Here is a 22,521-nt window from a genome sequence, read left to right on the forward strand (position 1 = left end):
TAATGGAAGCAGCATGCAACAGTGTAATTATGGATTGGGCCACTATCCTCTCAGACAAATTAGCAACAGCTGTGCTTGAGTTTAGAAGCAAGACCCGTATTTCTGAAAGGGTAATTCCCCCATTCTACTACAGTGCCTATATTCTAGATACCCTGTGTTTTAACTCTGAATTCCCTGTACTCGGCTGGAGGTGGACTGCACAAGACCCCACGCCTATTCATATATATCATCAGAAATTGTGGAAATCTTCTTATAAACATCATCTATACCAAGTCTGTAATGGCTTTATGTTGCCTATTTATTATTCCATTTTCGATAAACCTGCTCCCAAGATTTCTTATCAAGCCAGAATTGATTTAACCGCAATAGGTAGATGGTTTGGAGAGGAGAGATTTACCTACATAAGCGTTTTCGGTAGCCAAGCCAGACCTCACGTTCTCCCTTTATACATACCAGATAAACTGTTGGCAAGAGAAATCTCTTACCAGATTATTGCTGAGAGTGTGACACAAACTCTCAAAAGAATAAAAAGTAGGGCTGGCCCTCTTTTCCCTTGAGATGTGGTGTCTATACTCTGCATGATCTCAAACATGTAGAAAAGGAAGCTACAAAGATTCAATCATTAACTCTGGTGACTCTCCCAAATAGGCACTTTGATCCAAACAAAGTTGCCTATAATGCACTAGAACAGGCCAAATTGACAAGATTTGACCATAAAGAAGATATGTTTGACGACCTGTTCTCTTCGGCTGAATCAATAAATCAGGTTAGAGCATTCGCCAAAGTGAAATATAATGATGAGGGGTTTACTGAATTTAATAAACTTAGAGAACAGAGGTTGCAAACTCTGCCTCTAGATTTACTAGCAACAACCTCAGCGACATCATAAAGCGAGCCTGATCGGCAACAGTCAAAGGAACCTCCAGTTATAAAAAAGGATCATAAGAAGGAACAGGAGGAAAAGCAGAGGAGAGAACAAGAAGAAAGGTAGAGAACAGAAAAAGAAGAAAAATAAAAGAGAGCGCAGGAGGAAAAACAGAGAAGAGAGAAAGAGGAAAAGTGAAAGAAAGAGCATGAGGAAAGGCAAAAGAAAGAACAAGAGGAACAGCAGAAGAGAGAGCAGGAAAAAGTGCGGACGCAGTCCCAAGCTGAAAAGGAAAAACAAACCACCATTGATGTCAATATAGATACTCATATTGACCCTAAATTGCTCCAGGAATGGAAACAGTTTGATTCCATTATCAGTGGTTTGGAATGTTCAAAAGATACAGACACTTCCAAGACAACGGACACACCAAAAATCACTTCATCACAGGTTCTGAGTGGAACCAGCGGCCCACCCACTTCTAAAGAGGTTGAGATAATACCAAAGGACCCCTCCGACCAAATCATTCTCCAGGTAGAAGATATTCCTCCCCTGGATGTCTTCTACAGCCCAAGGCATAAAGCAGTGGTTAAACGACAAAGGAAAAGAAGAAGGACTGATCAACCTTCCCTTTTCCCAGAGCAAACTGTTACGGGCAATGTGGTTTGGAAGGAGGAATTTGACCCCTCCGATGACCTGACAAAACTATCACAGTATGCGGGAGCCTATTCGGCAGCAACAATTGATAAGGCATCGGAGGTAAGTCTTCTACTGAAAACCAAGGATCAAGAGATTTTCTCATTACAGGCAGAGTTAGCTGAGACAAAGCAGAAGGCAGAGCAAGCAGAGCAGCAATTGTTGACACAACAGCAAGTGAACAGTCAACTAACTCAACAATTGCAGGCAGAAAAGCAAAGGATCGACCAAAGCGCGATCCAGAAACAGAAGGAATTATCAGAGGCATTGGCACAATTGAAGGCAGCGAATGAGCAAATGGTGAAGACAAAAGATGAGCAAATCGCTCAATTATCATCACAACTCGAGAAAACAAAGGGCGTTCCACAAGTAGCTGAATTTAGAACAGAAGCATTACAAATAAATACTGCATTAATATCTCAAATTAAGCTTCTGTGTCAACAAATCGCCCAGGCAGAGCCACTGTGTGAATTAACGGCATCCATAAATCAGCAGGTAGAGAAGGCCAGAAATGAATTGGATCAAGCCGAAGAAATCATAGCTGCATTTCTTGACTGGCAAGATTTTGATCAAGGAAAAGCGGCGAATTTGCCCAGGATCCTAGAAACGCATAAAGATATACTCTTCATAGAATGGCAATCCCAGTTGATGAAAGCAGAGAGAGCAGCTTCAAGATGTAAATCAACTTCCAGCAATCTAGTTGAACTGGTTAATAACACTCTCTACTTATCAAACATGATCTCTTAATGCACACCAGGAAAGTTGACAACAATGAACACATTGGAGCAATCATGTTATCCTGATTTGGAGGAAAAGGGGAGATTAATCGCTGGGATTAACAGTTTAACCTGGGACACATATTGGTTCTTCCTGGTAAAGCCGCATACACAAAGAGCCGCCCTTAAGTGCCTAACAGATGCGATCGGGTATATGATTCCCGATATTCAGGATGCCACCTATGTCGCCCAGCTCAGTTCGCGCCTCAACAAACCTCCTGAAGTAGAGCCAATGCTTACGATAAGTCAGCTCAGATTTAAAGGCAAGCAGCCTACTTGATGAATCATGTCGCCAATTACCAAACCGCTGAGGAAAATAGGATCAAGATTTATTGATACCGATTTAGTAGGATTTCAGTTTATTAGATATTTAGATTAATTTAGTATTTATAGACCCTTTCATTGTTTTGGAAAGGGTCGTAAAGTTTTGTACCAGACTTAAAGACTGAAGTTTGCACTAATGTGCTTCAGTCAATATTCTTTTATGAAACTAGACCAGTTGTTCTTAATTCAACAAGGAAGTTTTTTATGCAATTGTGCACTATTGTCTTTGTTGAGAATGTTTCTGCGTTGAAGGAAGAATTACAAGTAGCGATTGATATTGGGAGTGTCAAGCAGCTCATATGGTATTTCTATCTATGTCTGAATTCATTCCTTTCATATGAATTGTTATGTGATTATTCTTGCTATTATTGATTATATGCATGCGCTGTAACAGCAGATCTATATTCATTCCACTATTGGATGTTTTATGATGTGCCTTTGTTTTTAATCATGTATATGTCAATGATATAAATGATAAATGTTGTAATATCGCTTTAATCGCTTTGCTTAACTATTTAAGCATAGTAATCATGAATGAAATAATGTCTATGTTTGTTAAATGGAGTCATCTATATGCCTGTTTATAGACACGGATCATCAAGCGCTGCACTTTAAAGCTCAATAAGTTCCCGGGATAGATCATAGTTTATGTATTCTTGTTAATAGTTTTAGTTATTCGCTCACCGCTAGTTTAGTTTATAAATCATCCATTCATCCCGTTTATCCACTTTTGGGAAACTGGTCCCATTATCCCCAGTCGGAGCCACTATTCCAAACGGAAAAGGAGCTGTACTAAGGTCTGGACCGGGTGGTTATCCCCAATGTTGTTGCAGCGATTTTCGAGGCATCAACATTTTTGGTGCTAGAAGGAGGGCCTGACTGTGAATGGCAAACAAACCCAAATCTGCAAGCCATTCTAAGAGTAATTCTCCCTCCGAATCCCCTCGAACTTCTCATTTGCATGCTGGTTCTCCAGTATCCAAATGAGAAGAAGAGGAATCAACTACCACTGCTCAAACCCATCATACTCCAGAACAATTAAGTCTTGAATCACCTGAAGTCCAGTCTCTTATCCACAAACTTCAGAGCTTCTCGATTTCACCACAGAAATCTGAGGTATCACAAAGCAGTGCGACTTCACAGTTCAATTTATCTCATCCTCTCACCAGACTTCAGAGCGAAAAGCTCGGTATTGAACCCACTGAGTTCCCTTTACCCAAAAGGAAAAAGGCGAAGAAATATATTGAAGGATTTGACAGTGGAGAGCTTTCATCCACATCCTCCATTACATCTTCCCCTCTGCAAAGTCAACCATCCACTCCCCCATTACACATTGTTGTTCATCAGGGATTAGGAGCTTCAACATCCCAACCTGCTCACTCCTCAACATTATTTCCTTCCCAGACATCTGGAATTCCAACAGTAGTATCAACCACTACTGCTATTATAATGGCAGATCCATGGACCAGACCTGGTGCAGTCAATATGCCTGCACCATTGCATCCATTACCAGATGCTCCTGAAAAATGGCTACCCAAATTTAATCCAGATGATGGGACCCAGGCTAAGGAACACATTAATAATTTCATGTTAGCAGTCAACTTGAAAGGAGTAACAGAACAAGATGTTGTTGTTAGACTTTTCCCTTACACCTTGCAAGGATCAGCAGGATCCTGGTATTTCTCTTTACCCTCTGGTTCCATTACCAGTTGGAACACTTGCCAAGAGCAGTTTCTTACCAAATATGGAGATGATAGGTCTTTGGCTACCCTAATAAACGATCTCTCCAATCTGAGAATAGAGCATAGGGAACCAATTAAGGAATTTAATGCCCGCTTCAATAAACTCCTGAATAAAATCCCTACAGCCTCCAAACCAAGTGAACAAATTCGAAGCGAATGGTATATCACCGCCCTACCTGCCAATATAGCCATTTTTGTAGATAGGGCTGGGAAACCTACCTTAGCCGAAAACATGAGAGAAGCACTTGCTGTTGAAAAGCGCATTAATGCTCTAGAAAAGAAAGCTGCTCTGGAAGACAGAAAAGCCAAAAAGGTCTCTTTTAAACATGACTCAAGAAAGAAGACCCCAAAAGACCCATATGACATGGAAGGTTTGCAAAAAGTCCTAAAAACTTTATCAAATGAAATGGTTGAAATAAAGAAACAGGTAGCTGAAACCTCAACCAAAAGACCCTTTAGGACTTATAAGAGAAATGAATCAAAGCCACCAAATGTCATATCTAATGCAGATTCAGAGCAAGAAGAAGAAGAGGAAGAGGAAACGATTTCACCAACTAGCGATGAGGAAGAAGTAGTAGAATGTCATGGAATGTGGGATTTTATACTCCCCAACTCTGATACCGATAATGAAGAGGAAGCGTTCCCGGTCACTACTAGGAGTAAAAATACTTCCGAACCTGTTCAGGTAACATCAAAGAAAAGGAGTGCTGGTGCTGCTACAACCAAAGAAAAAACACCTGCAAAGAAATCACCTGTAGCAGTTCCCCAAAACCAGCCTTCAACTTCTAAAACTCCTTCAACATCTAAAACATTAGTGGTATCCGATTCAATGGAGTATAACATTGTTGATGACATGAAGAAAACTAAAGCAAACATTACTATGTTTGAACTTAGTAAATTAAAGCATCAGCAGAAATTACTTCTTAAAGAATTGAATGTTGTTCCTTCTACACCTCTTCCCAGTGCAAAAGCTGCTAATGATTCAGGCCAACCTCCTCCAGGTATGGTTGAAGCTACCGATTCAGTTCTAATTGGAGATAGATCAAATTCTCATACTCCACCCTTCCTTCTAACCTATGAGATCTATAACAGAAACCTGCACAACTGTTTAATTGACTCAGGGGCATCGTCTAACATAATGCCAGCTTCAGTTTGTTCTAAACTGAACATTGAACCCCAGAAGTCTGCTATTCATATTGTACAGTTGGACAGGACCAAAGTACAGGTTGTGGGAGAGATTAATTCTGTAACTATCAGGTTGTCTGCAGATCCCAGAGTAGTACAAAGGATTGACATCCTAATAGCCGATATACCTAAATTTTACGGTTTAATTTTGAGTAGGGATTGGTCCGAAAAATTGCATGGGTATATTTCCACTGATTGGTCACATATGTGGCTTCCCTATAAGGGTAAGCCAAATCAAATAAGGATCGATCGAGAGAAACATATGACCCATACAGTTACTAAATTTGAGCAAGAAAACCAACCCGTAGCGTTCAACAACAACATTTTGGGGAATTATTCATCAGAGTCATTCTTTGGCAACTTTGTTGCCCAACCCTCTCCTTTCTCAGTCAATCATTTTTCGTCTCAGATTTAGAATTTTTCACAAACTGAGAGGTCTAGATGTTTCAATGATGCTGAGAAAACTGTAAATACATTTGTTAATACCTCTTTATTTTGGTCTTTATATTTCGATGGGTCCAAGTCTAGCGAGGGCTCAGGAGCAGGATGTATTTTCGTTAGCCCACAAGGAGAAAAGACAATGCTGTCCTGTAGGCTAGAATTTGAATGCACTAACAATAAAGCCGAATATGAAGCCTTAGTCCAGGGATTATATAAAGCAGTCGGCCTTAAAGTGCAATAACTAAAAGTATTCGGCGATTTTGAAATTATTGTTAAACAGGTGAGGAATGCAATTCATTGTCTTTCAAATCACCTCAAGCATTATCAATTGCTAGTACAAGAACTTACCTCGCACTTTTCCGCATTCAACATTTCCTCCATTCCCAGGTCTCAAAACTCGGCAGCCGATCTCCTAGCTAATGTAGCTTCCAAGCTCCTACCTTCTGAAGACTACAGCCCAGATAGATTTTCTGTAGAATTGCTTTTTAGGCCTTCAATTCCTGACAATGTCACTAATTGGAGAGTATTCAACCATGATGAGGATATTTTACAATTCTTAACTTCTGAAAAGTCCTATGATAATCAAATCATTGAGGAAGATGAGCATGACTCCCAAATGAGAGAAACACCTCAGGAAAATGCAATTCCTAAGCCTGTGGTAAAGCTGGAGGATCTTTATGATATTAAAGACAGGTTTAAACCTGTGACTAATGCAAAGCTCCAAAGCTCTACCCTAAGGTTTGAATTGATAAATCTAGGTACTGAGCAAGCTCCTCAAAATATTAATTTAGGATTAGGACTTTCCTTTGAAGAGAAAGAGGCATTCATTAAACTGTTAAGGAAAAATAAACAGGTTTTTGCTTGGAAATATGATGATTTGAAGACATATGATACATCTATTATCTAGCATACCATTCCGGTACTTCCCGATCAGAATCCGATTCAGCAGAAGTTAAGAAAAATATATCCAAACTTGGAGAGCCAGATAAAATCGGAACTTAAAAAACTCTTGAAAGCCAAGATTATTTTTCCTGTCTGACACTCAAACTAGGTCTCTAATATGGTGCCAGTCAGAAAGAAAAATGGCGACATTCGGATCTGTATTGATTTTAGAAATTTGAACAAAGCAAGCTTGAAAGACAATTTCCCATTACCTATTATGGAGCAAATACTTCAATCTGTAGCAGGCTCTGAATTGATGTCCTTTCTAGATGGTTTCTCAGGATATAACCAAGTCCTGGTTCATCCTGATGACCAGCTTAAAACCACATTCAGAACAAAATGGGGAACATATGCATATCAGAAAATGCCTTTCAGACTTATAAATGCAGGGGCAACATTCCAAAGAGCGATGGATACAACTTTTAGAGGGTTGATTAATAGAACAGTAGTCGTCTATCTAGACGATATTACTGTATTCTCTAAAGAGAGGTCTAATCATTTGCATGACCTAAGTCAAATCTTTCAACGCTGCAAAAGATATGGTATTTCTCTTAACCCTAAAAAGTCTTTCTTTGCTCTTGATCAAGGGAAGCTCTTGGGTTTTATTGTGTCTAAAGATGGCATTTATATTGATCCTGATCGAATCAAAGAAATCTCTGAAATTCCTTTCCCATGCAATAAAAAATCGATGCAGTCATTTTTAGGCCAGATCAATTTTGTTAAAAGATTTGTTCCAGATTTTTCTCAAATTATTTTGCCACTTCAAACAATGATTAAGAAAAATTCAGTCTTTAAGTGGGGATCAACAGAAAAAGAAGCTTTTGATCTAATCAAGCAATCAATAATCAATGCCCCAGCTTTAAATACTCCAAATTTTTCTAATCATTTTACATTGTATACCATCGCATCTAACTCGTCGTATGCTGCAGTACTCACGCAACTAAATGATCACAATCTGGAAGCACCCATTTCATTTTTTAGCTCAAATCTTCAGGGTGCTGAATTGAATTACTCCGATGTAGAAAAACAAGCCTTTGCTGTATTTAAAGCAGTCAAGCATTATAGACCCTTCCTTTTGAAAACCCACACAAAAGTTATAGTTCCTTTCCCTGCAGTTAGGCAACTATTAATCCAAAAATAACTGGGTGAAAAAAAGGGCAAATTGGGTCACAACGCTTCAAGAATACGACTTAGAAATTAGGCCAGCAAAGATTGTTAGGGGCCAAGGTTTTTGCAGGATATTGGCAGGAGCATCCAACATTCCAGAATCAAGTGATACAGATCAAACTGAAGAAATCAATCAGATAAGTGTTACTGATTCTGAATCTCAATATGCAGATTTAATATTTTATTTAAAGAATGGTTATGCACCTCCAAACCTGTCCTACAAGAACAAAAGGGTCATTAGGTTAAAAGCGAAGAATTTTACAAATATTGATGATGTGCTTTTTAAGCAGAATTATGATTCTATCTTATTAAGATGCCTTGAGAAACCTGAAGCACAAAAAGTTTTGCAGGAGTTACATGATGGACCAGCAGGAGGACATTTTGGAGCTGACACAACAGCTCACAAAATTATTCATGCTGGATATTATTGGCCCACTCTGTTTAAAGATGCCCATGAGTATGTAAGGAAATGCCTCAATTGTCAAACTTCTAGTGGAAGACAACGCAAATCAGCTTTCCCTCTGCAACCAGTCAACATTGAAAAACCATTTGAGCAATGGGGATTGGACATCGTTGGGGAGATTATTCCACCCTCTTCCAAACAGCATAAGTATATCCTTACTGCTACCGATTATTTTACTAAGTGGGTTGAGGCAATCCCTTTGAAGACAACAAATTCTGAAACAATCATTGAATTCATAGATCAATTCATCATTACCAGGTTTGGTGTCCCAAATGCTCTTGTTTTTGATAATGCATCTTATCTCTCAGGAAATGCTATGTTTGATTTCGCTATTAAAAGAGGATTTAAATTGAAATATTCTGCTAATTACTATCCCCAGGGTAATGGTTTAGCGGAATCTACTAATAAAAATCTGATCAAAATCATTAAGCGAACTATCGAACAGAATCATAAAAACTGGCATAAATCCTTAATGTTTGCATTATGGGCTGATAGGATAACACAGAAAGCTTCTATAGGATCTTCCCCATTCAATCTCGTGTATGGAAAAGAAGCAGTACTGCCCACAAATCTTGTTCTTCCTTCTTTAGCCCTAGTACAGTTCATTGAGGAAACTCCTTCTTCTTCTATTCAGCTTAGACATGATCAAATTCTAAAATTGGAAGAGGAAAGAGAAAAAGCCAAGGTTATTCATGCCAAACATCAGCAAATCATCAAGGCAGCTTTTGATTCAGTCTCATCCGGTTCAAAACAATTTCAAGTTGGTGATTTAGTTCTGAAATGGGACAAAGCCCATGAGGACAAGGGAAAACACACCAAGTTCCAGAAGATGTGGCTTGGACCATTTCAGATCTGTGAAAAGATAGGCCATTCGACCTTTATATTGCAAGACTTATCAGGGTTGAGAGATTCTCTCCCTATTAATGGCCTTATCTTGAAGAAATTCTTTAATTGAGGAGGTAACCCCTTCTCCTTTTATTTTAATAGGATTTTATAGTTTGTAGGATCATTAGGAAATAAAGTTGTAAGGTATCTACTATTGACCTTTGCTGTGTTTGAAAATTTGATCTACAGAAGTAGTGTGATATTTGCTTTTAAAATAATAGAACTCTTAACCAAAAGGGATAATTTCTAGGAAATTAGGTATCATTGTATTCTGAAACCATATTGCAAGTTTTGTGAACTCCTCTCACAGTTTAAAAAGTATTTTAAATCATTTTCTGTTTTCAAATTGGTCTCAAAAGGTTATCAATATCAAGATAGAAGCTAATCCAATTTCAACATCTTCAACTCTTACCCTGTCATCCATTTACTCTTAAGGAGAAGATTGTTCATCCCATTCACTAAAGTTTATGATTACTCAAAGTGTAATTCTAAAATATCTGATATTAAAGATAAGAGGTCTTATTACAAGCCTGCTTACCATGTTCATAGGGAAATAGTTTAATCGACATTACCAATACTGCATACCAAAACAGGGTAATGGCTTAAAATTATAAGACAAGGGGTCTCATCACGAGCCAGCTTGTTTGGTTAGATTACTACCAGTGAATGGCATTGTTAATAGCTGGCCACCAAACCAGGACAATGGCTTTTTATCTTGTCAATGACAGAAAAAAGAAGAAATACAAAATATGAAAACATGTTTTGAATTCATTCTGTTAATCACACTCTTAATTGGATGGGACAATGGACAATAACATGGTTAAAAGGTATCCCTGTCGAAACTATGAACGTTTGCTGGCAGCAGAGGCTCTACCTATGACAGATGAGTTTACTATAAAAGCTAATTTGGAAAGGTTTTTTGTTTTATCATTATAAACCAATAAAGGCCTATTTAAAACTTAGAATGTATTTATTTTCTTAAAAAAGAAAGGAAGTTAGCAAAATAGTTTCATTTTACTCGGAATGCATATATACCTAGTTATATTAGAATTTTCCCCTTTGATTAGAACTCTATTTTGAAAAAGTTTAAGTATTTCTATGCTTTCCAGAGATAACTGGTTCTTCCAGCGAATCGCCAATTGTTGTGCCCTACAACAACCCCCCATTTCATATCATGTTTATTTACAAAATTATTATATGAAATGGGTCCCTTTAGAGTTTAATTGGTATCAATATTGTATTGTTCAAAAAGGTCCGATAACCAAATGAAAACATTATTAAAAAACCTTTTGAAAAACCCATTTGATCAAATAAAACAATCCTTTATCATTGCGATAAAGCGATCGCAAGATCGCATATCGCAATGACATAAGGTACATAAATAAGTGGCACATTGGTCTCCGCCGATGCGATATCGCTATCGGCTATCGGCAATACTCTATGCACATTTTAAAGCGCCCCCATGCCATTAGCCCCGATGCGATGCGCAATCGGCGATCGGCGATCGGCGATACTCTATACGCAGTCTTAAATTGCCCCAAGCCTTTCACCCCGATGCGATGCGATATCGGCTATCGGCGATCGGCGATATATAATGCATGTCTTATATAATTCCTATGCTCCCAACGCGATGCGATATCGGCTATCGGCGATCGGGGGTTTTAAATGGTGCCAATACAAGAGGTTAAGCTCTCCCCGATCGCCTATTGCGATAAAGCGCAGATTTCAAAAAAGCCGTTAAGTGGAGGAATATTACGATTCATTCATATTTAAAGCTTGATCTGTTAAGCAATCATACACCTGCGCTCAATCGCCAAAACATCCACAACAAGCTTAAATAGGTCATTCGACCGATTAATGATATAATGCGCATTTAAGGGGTGGCAGGTTTTAAATGGCCATTTAATATAATTGAAAGATCTTCCCATGGATTGTATCCGCGGCCATATTTAGAGTTAATCTCTCAGCACGCTTTGATCAATATATCCTTCCCATATTGGATTTTCATTGGCATATCTCTGTGTTACGTTTATTTTCGCCGCTGTGCAGAATTCATCCAAAGGAGAAAGCTCAAGCAAAATGGGGAAGAAATCCAAGAAGACCACAGGCGCTTCCGCTACACCAGCTGCAGGACAAGCTGTTGTGGACAAAAAGAAGGGACTGATATCTGATACTACATGTACGGGTCTCGTCAGAGTTACTTGGAAATGCACCTACAACCTGATTGAAGCCGAAGAACCAGCAATGACAACAGTAGAGCCTACTGTGGATTTAACTCGGAAATCTGAGAATACTCTCAAGGACTTAGCCGACTCTTTCCTTCACAGGATAGCAGCCAGGGAGCAAATTCTCCCATACACAGACGTAGTGCGGTGGGCGATTGAAGAAATCCCAATCCTGGATAGAACCTTCAGCACCAGAGACGGGAGAATTTTCGGGTCATTCAGGGCGGATGATCTAAGGCAAATGTATCATTTGCCCGAGCCAAAGAAGATATATAATAAGGCGTTCCTGGAGAAATTCGTAAACGAAAATGAAGTTGAATCCGAACCCATCCGGGATTGGAGACAAAATCCGGCCAAGCACAAACATGAGTCGTCTGGTAAGTACTCAGTTGATTCCCTGGCCTCTCCTTATTGCTATGCTGGAATAATGATGTGTAGATTATGGGGATTGCATGACTCTGCTAATTTTACCATAGAAATGGTTCCCCTAATGGAAGCAGCATGCAACAGTGTAATTATGGATTGGGCCACTATCCTCTCAGACAAATTAGCAACAGCTGTGCTTGAGTTTAGAAGCAAGACCCGTATTTCTGAAAGGGTAATTCCCCCATTCTACTACAGTGCCTATATTCTAGATACCCTGTGTTTTAACTCTGAATTCCCCGTACTCGGCTGGAGGTGGACTACACAAGACCCCACGCCTATTCATATATATCATCAGAAATTGTGGAAATCTTCTTATAAACATCATCTATACCAAGTCTGTAATGGCTTTATGTTGCCTATTTATTATTCCATTTTCGATAAACCTGCTCCCAAGATTTCTTATCAAGTCGGAATTGATTTAACCGCAATAGGTAGATGGTTTGGAGAGGAGAGATTTACCTACATAAGAGTTTTCGGTAGCCAAGCCAGACCTCACGTTCTCCCTTTATACATACCAGATAAACTGCTGGCAAGAGAAATCTCTTACCAGATTATTGCTGAGAGTGTGACACAAACTCTGAAAAAGAATAAAAAGCAGGGCTAGCCCTCTTTTCCCTTGAGATGTGGTGTCTATACTCTGCATGATCTCAAACATGCAGAAAAGGAAGCTACAAAGATTCAATCATTAACTCTGGCGGCTCTCCCAAATAGGCACTTTGATCCAAACAAAGTTGCCTATAATGCACTAGAACAGGCCAAATTGACAAGATTTGACCATAAAGAAGATATGTTTGACGACCTGTTCTCTTTGGCTGAATCAATAAATCAGGTTAGAGCATTCGCCAAAGCGAAATATAATGATGAGGGGTTGACTGAATTTAATAAACTTAGAGAACAGAGGTTGCAAACTCTGCCTCTAGATTTACTAGCAACAACCCCAGCGACATCATCAAGCGAGCCTGATCGGCAACAGTCAAAGGAACCTCCGGTTATAACAAAGGATCATAAGAAGGAACAGGAGGAAAAGCAGAGGAGAGAACAAGAAGAAAAACAGAAGAGAGCGCAGGAGGAAAAACAGAGAAGAGAGAAAGAGGAAAAGCAAAAGAAAGAGCATGAGGAAAGGCAAAAGAAAGAACAAGAGGAACAGCAGAAGAGAGAGCAGGAAAAAGTGCGGAAGGAGTCCCAAGCTGAAAAGGAAAAACAAACCACCATTGATGTCAATATAGATACTCATATTGACCCTAAATTGCTCCAGGAATGGAAACAGTTTGATTCCATTATCAGTGGTTTGGAATGTTCAAAAGATACAGACACTTCCAAGACAACGGACACACCAGAAATCACTTCATCACAGGTTCTGAGTGGAACCAGCGGCCCACCCACTTCTAAAGAGGTTGAGATAATACCAAAGGACCCCTCTGACCAAATCATTCTCCAGGTAGAAGATATTCCTCCCCTGGATGTCTTCTACATCCCAAGGCATAAAGCAGTGGTTAAACGACAAGGAAAAGAAGAAGGACTGATCAACCTTCCCTTTTCCCAGAGCAAACTGTTACGGGCAATGTGGTTTGGAAGGAGGAATTTGACCCCTCCAATGACCTGACAAAACTATCACAGTATGCGGGAGCCTATTCGGCAGCAACAATTGATAAGGCATCTAAGGTAAGTCTTCTACTGAAAACAAAGGATCAAGAGATTTTCTCATTACAGGCAGAGTTAGCTGAGACAAAACAGAAGGCAGAGCAGGCAGAGCAGCAATTGTTGACACAACAGCAAGTGAACAGTCAACTAACTCAACAATTGCAGGCAGAAAAGCAAAAGATCGACCAAAGCGCGATCTAGAAACAGAAGGAATTATCAGAGGCATTGGCACAATTGAAGGCAGTGAACGAGCAAATGGTGAAGACAAAAGATGAGCAAATCGCTCAATTATCATCACAGCTCGAGAAAACAAAGGGCGTTCCACAAGTAGCTGAATTTAGAACAGAAGCATTACAAATAAATACTGCATTAATATCTCAAATTAAGCTTCTGTGTCAACAAATCGCCCAGGCAGAGCCACTGTGTGAATTAACGGCATCCATAAATCAGCAGGTAGAGAAGGCCAGAAATGAATTGGATTAAGCCGAAGAAATCATAGCTGCATTTCTTGGCTGGCAAGATTCTGATCAAGGAAAAGCGGCGAATTTGCCCAGGATCCTAGAAACGCATAAAGATATACTCTTCACGGAATGGCAATCCCAGTTGATGAAAGCAGAGAGAGCAGCTTCAAGATGTAAATCAACTTCCAGCAATCTAGTTGAACTGGTTAATAACACTCTCTACTTATCAAACATGATCTCTCAATGCACACCAGGAAAGTTGACAACAATGAACACATTGGAGCAATCATGTTATCCTGATTTGGAGGAAAAGGGGAGATTAATCGCTGGGATTAACAGTTTAACCTGGGACACATATTGGTTCTTCCTGGTAAAGCCGCATACACAAAGAGCCGCCCTTAAGTGCCTAACAGATGCGATCGGTATATGATTCCCGATATTCAGGATGCCACCTATGCCGCCCAGCTTAGTTCGTGCCTCAACAAACCTCCTGAAGTAGAGCCAATGCTTGCGATAAGTCAGCTCAGATTTAAAGGCAAGCAGCCTACTTGATGAATCATGCCGCCAATTGCCAGACCGTTGAGGAAAATAGGATCAAGATTTATTGATACCGATTTAGTAGGATTTCAGTTTATTAGATATTTAGATTAATTTAGTATTTATAGACCCTTTCATTGTTTTGGAAAGGGTCATAAAGTTTTGTACCAGACTTAAAGACTGAAGTTTGCACTATTGTGCTTCAGTCAATATTCTTTTATGAAACTGGACCGGTTGTTCTTAATTCAACAAGGAAGTTTTTTATGCAATTGTGCACTATTGTCTTTGTTGAGAATGTTTCTACGTTGAAGGAAGAATTACAAGTAGCGATTGATATTGGGAGTGTCAAGCAGCTCATATGGTATTTCTATCTATGTCTGAATTCATTCCTTTCATATGAATTGTTATGTGATTATTCTTGCTATTATTGATTATATGCATGCGCTGTAACAGCAGATCTATATTCATTCCACTATTGGATGTTTTATGATGTGCCTTTCTTTTTAATCATGTATATGTCAATGATATAAATGATAAATGTGGTAATATCGCTTTAATCGCTTTGCTTAACTATTTAAGCATAGTAATCATGAATGAAATAATGTGTATGTCTGTTAAATGGAGTCATCTATATGCCTGTTTATAGACACGGATCATCAAGCGCTGCACTTTAAAGCTCAATAAGTTCCCGGGATAGATCATAGTTTATGTATTCTTGTTAATAGTTTTAGTTATTCACTCACCGCTAGTTTAGTTTATAAATCATCCATTCATCCCGTTTATCCACTTTTGGGAAACTGGTCCCATTATCCCCAGTCGGAGCCACTATTCCAAACGGAAAAGGAGCTGTACTAAGGTCTGGACCGGGTGGTTATCCCCAATGTTGTTGCAGCGATTTTCGAGGCATCAACAAGACCATAAAGGGATTTCTTAAGTCGACATACAAGGCAGGAGTCTGTTTGTATAAAGCCAATAGGTTGTTCCATATAGATTTCTTCATGCAAGTCCCCATGCAAGAAGGCGGATTTAACATCCATCTGATGGACTTCCCATTTGAAAGAGGTAGCAAGGGAAAGAACAAGGCGGATAGAGTTCATTTTGGCAACAGGGGAGAAGGTTTCAGTATAGTCAATGCCTTCAACTTGTGAAAAACCCTTAGCAACAAGACGAGCTTTATGTTTATCAACTTTCCCATCTGGCCCATACTTGGTTCTATAAACCCATTTGCATCTAACAAGTTTTCATCCCTTTGGTAGAGGAACAAGATCCCATGTATCATTTGCCAATAATGAATGATATTCTTCATTCATAGCTACTTCCCAATCTGGATGGCCTGAAGCTTCTGCAAAGGTCTCAGGATCATAATTTACTAGAGCTTGAGCCAGTAAAGAAGTGGCTCTGTCAAACTATGAACGTGTACATCGCTGATCTGTAGGATCACCGGCAAGATCACCTGCTGCATCTCGAGTAGCACGAACCCATTTTGGAAGCTGAGGAGCTGAAGGAGGATCCTGAGATGGTGGGGGAGGATTTTCATCCTCACTTTCATCATCTAAAGAAAAAATGTTTTCAAAAGTAGAAGAGATAGGGAGACGTGGCACATCCGCCGGACTAGGCTCGCAGGCCGATATATTTTCATCAAATTTTACATCTCTTCTAATGATAACATTTTTGGACTTAAATGGAATAAGTATATAGCCTTTGACATCTTCAGAATATCCAACAAAAGTACATTTTTCACTCTTAGGTTCTAAAGCTTTATGCTTTTAATCTGGAATATGGGCCCACGCTTCACTTCCAAAAACACGAAAGTGACTTACATCTGGTTTGATTGAGCTCCATGCTTTTTCTGGAGTGATATTCTTTAAAGCCTTAGTAGGAGTGTAATTTTCACAGTTAGTTGCTTCTGCCCAAAAACTAAGACCAAGTCCTTTAGATTGTAGCATACAATTAACCATTTCCTTTAAGGTGCGATTCTTCCTTTCAGCTACACCATTTTGTTGTGGAGTATATGGAACAGTATGTTGCATTTCAATTCCATTCTCAGTGCAAAAGTTGATGAATGTGTTTTTAACATATTCTCCGCCATTATCAGATCTTAGCTTAAGAATTTGATGTCCAGATTGTTTTTCAACAAAGACCTTGAAGGCCAAAAATGTGTTAAATAATTCACTCTTGAGTTTTAAGAAGTATACCCAAGCACGTCTGGAGAAATCATCAATGAAAGTTAAGAAATACTTGCAGCCAGAGAATGAAACAACTGGAAGTGGACCACATAAATCACTATGCACAAGCTGTAAAGGGGCTGAGGCATGCCAAGAGGCACATTTTTCAAAACTGTCCCGATGATGTTTTCCGAGTACACATCCGGAACAAACACCATCTCTGCAAGATACCATAGGAAGACCTGTCACCATATTTTCTTTACATAGATGCTGAAGGGAGCGATAGTTTAAGTGACCAAATCGCTCATGCCAAAGTTTGATCACTTCATCGTTATGAACAACAAATACTGAGGGAAGATTTGATGACCCAAAGTTGTGAAACTTATACAACCTTGTAGAATCATTAGCAATGCCAGTAGCTAAAATCTTTTTAGGATCTCTTAGGCCCTTGATTACAACATCATGAGGTGAAAATTCAATGATTTTACCTTCACCTGAATGAGTTATCTGATATACAGATAGAAGGTTGCAAGATAAGGTTGGAACACATAATACATCATTAAATTGACCATTGTCTAGATGAACAGTTACAGTCCCTACAACACTAAGAGATCTATCATCACCAACATATATATTTTTGGTGTTACAATCATTTAAAGAAGAAAACATGGCTTTGTTTTTGGCCATGTGATAAGAAGCTCCAGAATCAATGAGCCACTCATGAGAATGAGAAGAAGAAGATACATTTAGTGCATAGCCAGACCGAGATGCTTGACAACCACATGCAAAAAGTGTCAATCCTGAAGATGAAGTTGAAGTTGAAGATTGCTCCAAATGGATGTGATGTTTATTCATCGCTGCTTCCAAGGCTTCTATCTTCTTAAAGCATTTGGATTCTAAGTGGCCATCTCGATTACAAAAGTTGCAATGTCTATCAGTCTTCTTCCATTTGTTTTTATTTGTCTTATCATTTTGTTGCAATGATTTTTCATTTTGAGGCTGAGATTGCTTAGGACCCTTGTTTGGTTTAGGACCATTCTTTTTAGGATATGACTTCTTAAGATTCTTTGAATTTGGTTGCTACTGGGCGGCTAATGCTTTCTTGGAAGAGTTTCCAAGATTAAGAAGACCAAGGTGTAAGAGTTTTTCTTGTTCTCTTATTAAAGAATCACAAAAAGAGTCAAAGGAAGGGGACTTGTAGTCTGTTCCTTGACAAATGAAGGCTTCTCTTGTAGAATGGAAGGTGGAAACAAACACAGAGTAGGCTGGTCCCAACTTAGTAAGAATGTAATAGATAAGGTTACTATCTTCTTTCTTAAACTTAACACCTTCCAAGAGATATCTAAGGGTCTTGAACTTGGACAAGAAATCTTTAATGCAAGAAAAATTATTAGGGTCCAATGTAAGCAACTCATTTTCAAGTTGATGGGCTCTAAGTTCATTTTTAATCCCAAAAACTTTATTGATTTGTTTCATTGCTTCATCAGGAGTATCAAGTTCTGCAATATGGAATCTAATATCTAGAGAAATAGACATCCCTATCAATCCACGTGCTTGATCTTGCCTATTTTCCCATTTAGCAGCCTTATCTTCATCCTTCGGTTTCTTTTCTTGGCCTGAGGCTATTCTGTAGAGACCTTTACTTCTAAGTAAATCCTCAATGTAGGACAACCATTGGAAGTAGTTGGTGCTGTCAAGGGTAACTTGGTATTGAATTTCCGTTTCAATGGAAACTGAAGCTAAAGATGCTGAAACTAAGTGTTCCAATGGATAGATCTCGAAAAATTAGGCTGTTTAAAAAAAACGGTTCTGAAAATGGCTTCCGGATGAAGAAGTTAAGGCTTTTTGAAAACAAAATTGATGAAGTTGCCGACGAAGTGTGGGAATGTGCGGAAATGAAAAAATCCGCCACCAAAAAATGGAGATTTGAACCCAAGACCTCTACTCTCTTAAAATAGCTTTGAACCAATTGAGCTATACAAAAAATTTGAGAGAGAGAGAGAGGGGGGGGGGGGGGGGGGGGGGGTTGATGCTTTGGGTTGCGTGCTTGCTTTGAGAAAGCTCTTTTTCCCTACAAAACAAAAAACACAAAACCCAACACGGACATGCAAAGAAAACGAACCTTACGGCTCGAAGTTAGCTTTAGCCGAAAAACTAAATATTTTCAAAAATGAACCTTGCAGCTCAAAGTTAGCTTTAGCCGGAAACTAAATATTTTCCTCAATGTTTCTGATTTTCCGAGATCACACTAAGGCGCAGGGAAAATAGCATACGCATGAGAAAAATCCTTCCTTTCTGTTTCTGATTTGCCCAGATCGCACAGAGTCGCAGGGCAAAGAGCATATGCAGAAATGAAAGGTATAGATCCGGTAATAAAAAGGCTAAATAAACCGAAACTGAAATAAATAGAGAGAAAATAACTGTAAACTGCAAATAAACACTGTATACCTCCAGATCTTAAAAATGACGCAGCTAGGGCTACTGGAAACCTTTTCGTGTGAAACGAAAGGGGTTCCTCACTGGAACAGATGCTGCCAATAGAATAGAGCAGTCCTCTCGGCCTGAAAGTAGTCAGAAACAGTAGATCTGGGAAACAACAGTCGGATGCAGTTCTACCGGCTTCAGATTTGGATCACCAACGGACGCGGCCCTCAAATAGCTCTGATACCATGTAGGAATTTACAGGGTAAGTTCCTCAGACAGAACACCAAAGGACATCGCTCACAACCAGATCTTGGATCAATACACCAGTATTTTTGACATGGTTAGTCCACGGCCTGAGCCAACACGGCCACTTCAGGCAATTTATTAATAAAAGAATGAAAATTTACATAAGCTTCTCTCATAGACGGATTACCCTACAAATGACCCTCCATGCGCTTTAAATAGAAATCATGGACCAATCGGGTGTCAAGCCGCGGATCAAGTGTCGGTAATACCGAGGAGAGAATGAACCGTCAGATCACTACATATCGTGACCGTCGGATTGTAAGTTACAAAATGTACAAGGTAAAGAAACACACTTTACCTAACTCTATACCTAACTCTATACCTAACTCTATACTAGACCAAGTTGTACTTAACTATTTCCTATGTGTTGGAATATCCTAACAAAGTCTCAGGGTTGTAGAGAAAGGAAACCCCCATACCCCGATAAGTTCTCCTCCTGTTCGCTTTTCTTGAAGCTACCATATTACTTTATTTACTTGGGACAAACTCACTCAACGTTTCTCCTTGTCCTCTTGTTTGCAGGCATTTCTACACAGAGGCCTTCGTTAATGGCCCCCGGGCTTCGATAGCCTAACCCAGGTGCCTATATTTAGCTTATGGTCTAGGGCATGCAAGGTTTAGATTTAGGGTCTTAAGGTTTTGGTCGTGCTGTAATATCAGAAATGTATGAATAATCCTTTAGTTTTTGGGTTTAATGCCAAATTCTCCGCGGTAAGGGTTTCCTATTTTTTTTGTAAAGGGACATTGCAAGGTATGAGAGGATAATTTATTTTCCCTATTTAACCACTTCCGCTTAATCTCTGGTTTCTAGCTCGTCATTCGATTCCAAGTCGAATTTTAACAATTCCTATATATTTACACTAGTAGCGATATGGTTAATCAGTTTTGTTCCAATTTCTGAATGTTATGGTTATCGTTGCCCTTCGTCTCCAATTAGGCACGTGATTAACAATATATAATGTACATCACAAAATTATTTGAAAGATTGTATATTACAGGTAATAGACCTGAATTGTATTTTTCTTTTGCTGGCAATATATAATATGTTAGTCCATAATTCGTTGTTTATCTTCATTTACTTCTTTTTTTAAGATTATAATGGAACTTTCGCAACACTTGTTACTCAGTCATGAAGGGGATTTGATAGAGCCACTTCTGTAGCGGTTGCTCAATCCTAACCCCTCCATTACAGTCATGTGCATTGATCTTGTACTTTGTCAAACCCTAATTTATTTAGTGCAACCATACCGTGTATCCAACACATCGATGTCGCTCACGTTTTCCTACCTACAACATACCTGTTGCTTGATTTATTTTCTATTTTGAACTTTTGGTATTTCTTTTTTGAGTTTTACAGTTTATTTTATGGTTCTTAGATCTAACAATACTTTCCATTCACAATTCCAAATGATTGTGAAGTTTATTAATTTTATGTTCCTATGTTTGCTCCCTTATGTTTACTCAGACAATATTTACATTATCACTCGATTGTACCCCATTGCTATTAGTTTGCATTTATAGAGTGAAAAACAAATCTTACAGAAACTCACCTAACACTTATGGCTTATAATCATAGGAAAAAATATAAAACTCCAGAATTTATTGACTAGTTTTTCCATCCTAATTTTATTAAATACTCATCCATGCAAAAGTAAAAATTTATTAGGGTACTTACCGATTCTTTGTAATTTCCATGAATTCAGCAGGGAAATACCTTCTCCACCCAACCATAATAAGGGAAATAACATCCTCTTCTACCCCCAATCTTCCACTCAAGATCAGCAGGAAACCATTGAAGTTGTTCCTTAATCAAGTTACAAACCTCAGGACTACAGTCCAGTCTCCCAACCTCTGATTCCTCTTGTAACAAGGTTATCTACTGGATCTAATCTAGCTCTGGATGTTCCTTATGTTTCTTCCTTATTCACTTTTTTCCAAGACGAACTGAACCCCTTTGCTTCCACTAAGATTTCTTTTATATCTAGGAAAGAAGAGTATAATTGTTCTAATTGTTCCCAACTACCTGGAGGTTGGAATTCGTTTCCGATCTCCCTTCTTGAATTCTAAAATTTCATTATATATATATATATATATATATATATATATATATATATAAGAAAACAATATTAACTTCATTTAGATATCAATCCAAACTGTCATTGGATTTTCTAGAGTCTCTTTTTACTTAACAAAGAAAATAAAAAAATTTCTGACTGCTATCCAGAAGATGTTACGTCTTCCGCCCAAGCAAAACATCGTCCTCAGTGTTTATTGTAGCCCATGAAACAAAGAAGGATAAGCTTGTCTTAGTATAATTTCATCTTCCCAAGTAGCTTCCTTTGGGCTAAAGTTCTTCCACTGCACTTTAGCTTGGGTGATAACTCACTTCCACAGTGTTTTTTTCTCTCTGATCGAGAATACGCAGGGGTTCTACCAAAACACTCCCCGTCCAGTTCGACCTACCAAACACCATTATAGCCATTAGTTATTCACCTTAGTTGAGGTATAATATAATCTCAAATTTACACATACTTGCTTGTATATCTTGCTAATTAATAATATGCCTGGGTTCATACACATTTTAATAGGGATATGTGAAACACATTATGTATTTTTATGTGATGATGGAGAGAAAGATGATAAGAAACCAGTCCTACCCTTCCCAAAATGTGGAAAGGGCCACAGTAATGGGGTGCTAATTTGGCACTAGTACCCCACTGCAAGGTGCTTTTCTTGGGTTTTACCTGGACATAAACATGATTTCCGGCATGGTACTCTTTGAAACTTCGCTTCTTATCTGCATATAATTTTTGTTTGTCTTGAGTTGCTTTTAAATTTTGTCGAACTGTC

This window comes from Pinus tabuliformis, chromosome 4_2 (assembly GCF_031772625.1).
Source record: "Pinus tabuliformis cultivar Carrire ecotype Pingquan chromosome 4_2, CPIR1, whole genome shotgun sequence".
Classification (NCBI taxonomy): domain Eukaryota; kingdom Viridiplantae; phylum Streptophyta; class Pinopsida; order Pinales; family Pinaceae; genus Pinus; species Pinus tabuliformis.